Below are 8,390 nucleotides of genomic sequence, written 5' to 3'. Positions count from 1 at the left end.
ACAGCCGAAGTCCAATGACATAAGGATATATTGTTCTTATCAATTTAATTTTAGAGGATGTTTTAATTTTCTAAAATTATATTTGGGAGGGTGTGTAAGTATTTTTTTTTTTCTTTTGAAGCCGAGTGTGTATCTTTATATAAGAAAATTCAAATATAACATACTTAAAAAGAATAATTGTTAAATTTATTAATTACTTATATTGGCCCATCTAAGATAGCTAAATAGATAATGCATCTTAGTTCCATAGCCTCTCGCCCCACAGATTGGTAGAACTAAAAAATAAAATCACTTATATAGCGATTAACTATATGAACAATAAATCACAATAAAGTATGGTGGAAAACTCATTGGAATTTGCAGATTCCTTCAAAGATTTAAAGAAGAAGAGCGTGGAAACTGTATTGTATTTCCCAATTTGTTCGGAAGATATCAAGACCACGGACCATATTCTTTTCTGTGTGCACTAATTTTTCAAGAGATGAAGATTACCAAGCAGCTACACAATATTATCCAAGATAGATACACCTTCATCCATGAAATTTTGTTTGCAAAACAACTTGAAATTGCATGTGTCACTTGCTGGTCTCTTTGGAATGATAGAAACTACCATTGTAATTCAAGGTTGATTCCAAATGGTAAGCAAAGAAACGAGTGGATTTTTCATAGTTGGATGAAATCGTAAAAGGAAATCCTGTTCAGTTTGTAAGGGGAATGCAAACAAAGTCGAAAAGTATGATCCATGGTATATAATTGAGGACAATTATCTCCGATTTTTTTTTGGTGAAACAAAAAACAAAGTCATGAAGGTTATGCCCAAAGCGAATAACAATATCATACTGTTAAGGACAACGGCACAAACTTAACATACTATTGTGGAAATACTTTGAGATATTTGGGATACCGTTGTTCTCAACAAGTGGTATCAAAGTCATTATCTAAGCCTTGCTGTGTCAGTGAAATCCTCGAGCGCCGAACAATAAACAAGTTGTGCGTCTCACAAGATGTAGTCATGGTGTAATCTGTGGGTGTGCTATATCAAAGTGCACGGGTTATAACCAAAGCGGATAGTATCATATAATTTTGTAGATACTTGTGTACCATTGTCCTCAACAACTCTTAAAGTCAAGTATTGCTCAATAGTGGGATCGGGAATTTGATGACGCTAAAGATTGGAGGCCGCCTTATCGAGGGTGAGTAAAAGTTAATGTATTCGTCGCCTGTCGGTCTTCAGAAATAGATCGGAGGTAGGGGTTATTTGTCGGGATGATAACGGAGAGATCATCGTTGCAATTGACTAAAGCGACTCGGATTCCATTCTCACCTTTTCCGTACGTGCTGGATACAAGATATCAAAAATTTCTCTTCTTTTGGTGAATTTTACTTCGTGCATGTCCCTCGGAAAGCAAACTCCATAACACACAATTTAGCTCCTCAAGTTGTTTCTTCTAATTCTGGTATATTGTGGACTTCTCAATTTTCCATATGCTTTTACGTGAAGCCAAAAAGAAATTGATTCACATGAGTGGCCTCTCTATGATTTAATGAAGTTATTTACCTAAAAAGAAATAGCAATAAATCAATGATTTATCTATACTTCGTGTTGGGTTTGTAAGATGATGGCAAATAAAATCTCACATTAACTAGGAAAAAGAATAATCATTGGTATATAAAAGGGAGAATTCTCTTCATTGATAAAAGGCTTTTTTTGGTCAAACAAAAAACAAAGTCGTAAGGCTATGCACAAAGCAGACAATATCATATACTTAGGGTATATAAGAGAGGGACAATTATCTCGAGAGCTTTTGGATGGAACCAAAAACAAATAGTTCCCTAATTCTTTATACTTATTTCTCAGCTCAAATCTAGTAACCTTTATATTGTCTGGATTTCCAGTAATTTAATAATGACTTTAAATTCTCTCTTCAAATCTTACCTTGAAACGTTACTTAATTTATTAATTTGTTTTTTTTTTTATCTTTTTGGAATATGAATTAAATATTAAATAAAACTGACATCCATGAGCCCCAAAATACAAAGGCATTTAACGGAGGCAGACGCGGTCTACCGGCACGTGCGCTCTGCACGTGTATTCAAATTTATTTTTTTAAAACTTGGTGGGATTCTGTAGGCTCAGAACTCTGGTTTTATCTTTTTCCAAGCGTGCCGGCCACGTGAATCGGACACGTGGCTCTGTAGAAAATAACAGTTCACAAACAGAAAGCGGACGGAGAGATGTAATTTAACACGTAGATAAACTCGTCCATCACCGTTAACGTGACGGAGACCCTCTCTCATTCATCATATTTAATACTTAAAAAAACAAATACAAAATTAGATTTAAAACAAACTAAAAATTAAAAAAAAAAAAAAACACCGATTTTTCTTGTTCCCGGCCGGAGAAAAACTTTGCCGCAATAGCTTCAGAGCGCGACGAGAGGATCCGGCCCGAATACATCGCCGAAGTCTTGGAAGTAGTCGTCGGAAGGGGGAGTCGGGTACTCGAACCCGAATCCGAACCCGAGTCCGAGTTCATCCACGGGGCTGTGGAAGACGGCGGTGAAATCGTCGTCTCCGAGTAAATTGCTTTGGAGTTGGAGACCCATCTCGTCAAATAAGGTCGGAACCGAAGATTCGAAGTCGAAAATGTCATCGGGAATGAAGGTGTCGGAGCTCGAGAACTCCGAGAACTCCGAGAAATTTTCCGACACGCATGAGTTGTCGTGCTCGCCGGGGATTTGCGATTGGGCTTCTTCGTTGGGCGGAGAGGGGCACCGGAGGACGGAAGTCGGAGAGCAAATGTTGTTGTTCGATTCCTCGCCGGAGTTGTACCCGGAGCACTTCCCGGTGAAGGATTTCGGGACGGTGGTGAAATTGGTAAGCGCGTCGGGTCCACGGAGCTGAATCGCGGCGTTGTCGTACACCATGGCGGCTTCCTCCGCCGTGTCGTAAGTTCCGAGCCACAGCCGCACACGGCGGAGAGGGTCTCTGATTTCCGCCGCCCATTTCCCCCACGGCCTCTGCCTAACCCCACGGAACTTCTTCCCACCCGGAACCTTCAACGACGACCGACGATTCCTCGACGGAACCCCACATTTCCCCGGCGACCTCCTCCGGCCGGTCCTCGCCGACCTATTCGAACCCCAAACCCCATTCCCTTCGCCGGAACAGGAGGGCTCGATCGTAATTTCATTGACAAACTTCTTGACTCTGTGGCGACCGAACATCTCGGCCTCGTCGTCGCTGGATGAATCGGTAGCATCACCGTCGGTTACGGAAATCCGCACAACCCTCGGCCTAATTCCCGGCGGGGAAGTAAGCTTCAGAAGATTCCGGTGCTCGGTGAACTTGATGGGGAGGCCGAAAGTATCAGAGTCGAAATCCATATTCATTACAAGATACAGTCGAATCAGATTCTCATTGAAAGCGAAATGGAGAAGAAGTTAAGGGGGATGAAATAGAGAAAAATGAAAGAATGGGGTCCTTAAGGGAGTAGACACGAGGAGGAATAAAGATGGGGGAAAAAGGAAAGCAGAGAGAGAGACTGAGAACACGTTAAAGGTAGCTCTGAAACGGAGTGAAACCCACCATTAATGGGATTTTAAAAACTCCCCATCAACAAAAAAAAGCCATGAAAGGACGAGAAATTTTTCAGCAAAGTTAGACAAAAAGGAAAAGGGCAGAGAGAGAGAGAGCGTGAGATTGAAGCTAGAACAAAAACCCAGAAACCAGAGAGTAACCAAAAGGGAGTAGGGAAAGAGGGGCCAAATATTTTTCTTGAAAAGTCCCCAAAGTTGAAACACCCGAAAAGAAAAGGCTGTTCCAGTGGCTTTGCCGGAGAATGAGTAAGCAAATTGAATAATTTTAGTCTGTAATATGATGGCTGAAGGAAGAAGAAGAAGAAGAAGAAGAAGAAGAAAATGGCGGCCAATGGGAGGAGATGATAAGATGCAGAGCAGGGCAGAAAAAGCAGAGTGGGCAACGGAAAACCAGCTATTTTTATAGGATCCCAGCCCAACAAGTAGCCGTAATTTCGTATACCCACCTTTTTTTCTTTATTTATTTTCTTTAAGAAATAAGGCAGCATTTAATGTTTTGCAATAAATTTATGAGCTAAATATAGCTTTGCAACATCCACGTCACACACACAAATCCACCCCTCATTATGTTACACACATCAAAATATCCATCAAATTTTTCAAATCTTGACTAATGTTGGGGCTATCTTTTCCTTCTTTTTGCAGTCTCAAATTCCAACTCTCCCCTTATAAAAATGGGTGTCTTGAACCATTTGGGTTCAAGTTGTTAATTGAGGGTATTTTCTTCAATTTTATCTCTATTGTTTAAATATTTTAAAATTATTTTCTTTATGTTTAACCTTTTTTAAACCTGCGTGATATGCTAGTAGATGTTGAATGTGATTCATGCTAAGTTTATGTGACATGATATTTAATAAGTGGATTGAAATGTAAAATGAGAAATGAAAGATTCTTTAATTCCCCCTCAATTTGTTGGCATACATTTTGGTTTAATTTATCAAAACTCGTTAAGTATCCTATCGTGCAACTAGTTAAACTACATTTAACATCTAGTGACAAAAATGACACCACTAAAAAATGTTAAATCACAAAGAGATCAATTGAAACTTATTTAACAATATGGACTAGAACACGTATGGTTCGTTTAGTAAAGGGCCCATTTTATAACTTTGTTGTTTCTTTTTTCTGTTTCACCTCATTTAATAAATAAAAATAGAATTGCATAACTTCAATTCCATTAATACAAGAATAATAAAAGCAGATCTTTTATTTATGTTGGAACAAGTTGAAAACGAGAACCATAAACAAAAAAAACTCATTTTTGTTGTTTCCAAAAATACTATACAATTTTGAAAATGTTTCTAAAAAATAACAAATAGAAAACATAAATAATTATAAAATGCTTAGATTTATTAATAAAATTGAAAATAATACTTTTGTATTTCTTCTTTCTTATTTTGTTTCTCATTTTTCTAATAATTGAAAACACAACAGCATTTGATACTTAAGCTTCTCAAAAGCAAGAAACAAAAAACGTTGCTAAACAAGTAAATGCTAACAATTTGACGGTGGAAGGAGGGAGGGTGGCTCCGCCGGGGAACGGCGGGGTGGGGGATGATATTTCCTTCCGGGAAGGAATGTATATTGACGAAGCGCCGCATAAATGGGGGATGGGAGAAGAGGGGTGACACGTGGCAGAGCATGAAGAATTTGAAAAATATTGGACCCAATAGAGAAGGAGAGAGTGGAAGAGCGTGGTGCTGAGTCAGCAAAAGATTTTATTTTAGTTTAGTTTAGTTTATTGAGAAAAAAGAGAGAGAGAAAGAGAGAGAGAGAGTGGGGGAATGGGGAACGGGAATTCAAAGTCACGTGACCGGCAGAGACCGATTGCAGTCCTTTATTTGAATAAGAACAATTAAATCCCACACCCACACCCACCCCATCAAATTAATTTACTTTAATTTATAACCATTTAATGCCATCCTAAATTCCTAATTACCCCCTAAACCCCAATCCCCCTACCTTTTTAATTAACATTTCAATTAAACCTAAGCTATGTTAATCCGTGGAAAGATTTTTTTTGGTACACTAATACGAGGATGGAGTTATCAATTGAGCATACCTCGACTGCTCATATATCTTCGCTTAAAAAATTGTAAGTTCGAATCTTCAAAATATACCATCTTTCGATAAAAAAATATCCTACTTAATTAACACAAGTTTGGATAAGCTCAAATTGGTAATCCGTGGGAAGATTTTGGAGTGGGATTACATTACCTTTTTTCAAAAAAATTTACTTTATTGAATGAGACAGAAGTTTCTTGTTATGTAATTACTCTTAGGAACAGGTATAACGAGACTACCTTTCAAATTAATTTATTTACTTTGTTATAAATTAAAAAAAATAAAAGTTTACAAAATTAAATAATATTATTTTATTGAAAGTTTACTAAATTAAATAATATTATTTTGGCAATACAAACTTACCTGGCGATAAATGATATATACTTCTTCTCTTGAGATTAGAGGTTCAGACTTGGATATCCATTTGTCGTACTGAAAAAAAGACATTCCTACCATATTAAGTAATTATTAGGTTCATAAAATAAAATGGGTGGACAATATTAAATTTAATTTTTAATTAATCATTACTTAAAAAAACGATTTTGAAACAATGCACTAATTTAAGCTTAGCCCATTGGTCAAAACATGAGTCTAACTTTTCTTAAAAATTTATGCCGGTGGGTTTGAATAAACACATTTCTTTTTAAAGTTCAACAAGATTTAGGTGTGGAAATTTAAATCTCCAACCTTATAATAAATATCTTAATTAGTTGGAATTATACTACCCTCTTTGATTGAATCGTAACACACTTAAAAGAAAAATCATTGATACAAAGTTTGTATATAAGAAATTTCAAATTTATTTTGAAAATTTGAGAACATTTTTAAAACATTCCTTGAGACATATAATTCAAAGGTTGGATATTCAAAAAATTTTCCACGGGTTGGAACTGAAAAAAATGTCAGTTCAAGTGAACTTGCGGTCTTTAGACAACTTTCATTAATTATTTTGGTGTAATAATCATTTTCAAAGTTACTAATATATACATTTAACCCTTAACTAATGACTCATGATAATTGGAGTGCACTTATTATAAAATATATACAGCACCAGACTCCCATTTTCCATTTTTTTCTCGTCTTTTTTATTTTTTAAATACCCCATTTTCTCATTTTGCACATTGGAAAAATAAAAAGAAGTATTATTTTGTAGGCTAAAATCAGTTCAGTTCCGGTACATATCACATAGCTATCTTTTGGTGTAGATGACTGCGTGTCGTCTTTTGATTGGACTGGCTGGTAGAGTTAATAATAACCGTACGATCGCGTGACGGCGGCGTTAACGTGGCAAAGGGCTGTAAAAAGTAGTAATATGACCAAGAAAAACAGAACGGACCCGGTAATAAATGGGTCGGTTGATCTTGATCCGTAATTTTAGCTGGCATGGGGTGGCAATTCAATGTTAATTAATTCCATATTAAAAAAGAAAAAAAAAAAGGATTACGGTTTTTTAGAGTAGTAAAATATGGAATAAAAAAAAGCATTTCGTTTCAAAGTACAAACGTAAAAAGTTTCAATTTTTATCTTCAATATTTTATAACTATTTAATCAAGTTCCTAATTAATAATGCTAATGGAAGTGTGAAAATTTCCACCTATGGTCTCAAACAAATGAATTATATGTCTTTTATTAAACTATCTTGTTTGGGGTGAAAATCAGAATGATACGTAGAGGATATAGATACGTCCAATTGGACACGATTAAATTTAGGTCCACCTCGAACTTGTTCGAGGTGACATGCCTGGCCAAATCTTCATAATGTCCACCATCTTATCTCATGACCTATCTCTAGGTCCGACAAGTATCTTGAAACATATCCGACTTGACCTTTGACACTGATAATCACCTGTCGGAAGGCTTGTTGAATCCCCAGCCTATAAATACAGGACATCATTTCTGTATATAGGTATCGCATTCTATCTCGAACTTAATATTGAGTTTGAACTAATTACTGATTTGAGCGTCGGAGAGTTTGCCCTTCTCGTGCATGTGATCACCCCTAGCAAGGCGAGTTGGCTATTCCATGTGTCCGACCTCGTACAGGTCAAACCCCACCAATTTTTCTTTATTTGTTTTATTTTATTTTATTTATTTATTTTTTGACAAAATATTATCGAAGTTGAAACATCTCATATACTATATTAAAAAAATATTAGCTCAACTAAAAATTTAAATGGCACATTTAATTTCAACGTTTTTTCTTGACAAAATTACAACTTTGTAATTATTTCCTAGGCTAAATTGAAAATAATGTATACGTAAAGGGAGAACTATAGATCTACATACCAAAATTGGCCCATCCATCGACGTGGTTATCCCCCTCTTCTATAAGTGTTCTAACTCGACCCACATTCAAAAAATTAATATCACTTCTCCAAAAAAGATCTTAATTAATAAATGTAAATGTAAATGTAAATGTATTATTAATATTATTATTATTATTATTATTTTGCAAAGGATGCTAAAAACATTTATTGGGGAGCGTTCAGTTTTTTGGAGCCAAGGTTTGAACAGAACAACAACATGTGATTTTGTCTTAATATCATCGAAAAATGGGAAGAAGAAAAAAAAGGTAGGCCGATACTCATTGTCGTACATAATTTGGCAAATTTTATTTGTAATTTTCTTAACAAATTGCATGTTAATCAGTCTGATACTCTCTGGTTTTATTTTAACTCATTTTTTAAATACAACCTCAAACCTGTTTTTTTTTTTTCCTACTTTAAA

General features: G+C 35.8%; 1 pseudogene; it reads right to left on the bottom strand.

Moving 5' to 3' along the window:
- Positions 1-2,250: 2,250 nt before the first annotated feature.
- Positions 2,251-4,399, bottom strand: LOC148211010 (ethylene-responsive transcription factor CRF2 pseudogene; annotated as a pseudogene).
- Positions 4,400-8,390: the final 3,991 nt, after the last annotated feature.

The sequence above is a fragment of the Momordica charantia genome (genome assembly GCF_013281855.1).
Source record: "Momordica charantia cultivar OHB3-1 chromosome 6 unlocalized genomic scaffold, Mcharantia_2.0 BLBB01000006.1, whole genome shotgun sequence".
NCBI lineage: Eukaryota > Viridiplantae > Streptophyta > Magnoliopsida > Cucurbitales > Cucurbitaceae > Momordica > Momordica charantia.
This window is presented reverse-complemented; position numbering and strand designations above follow the sequence as displayed.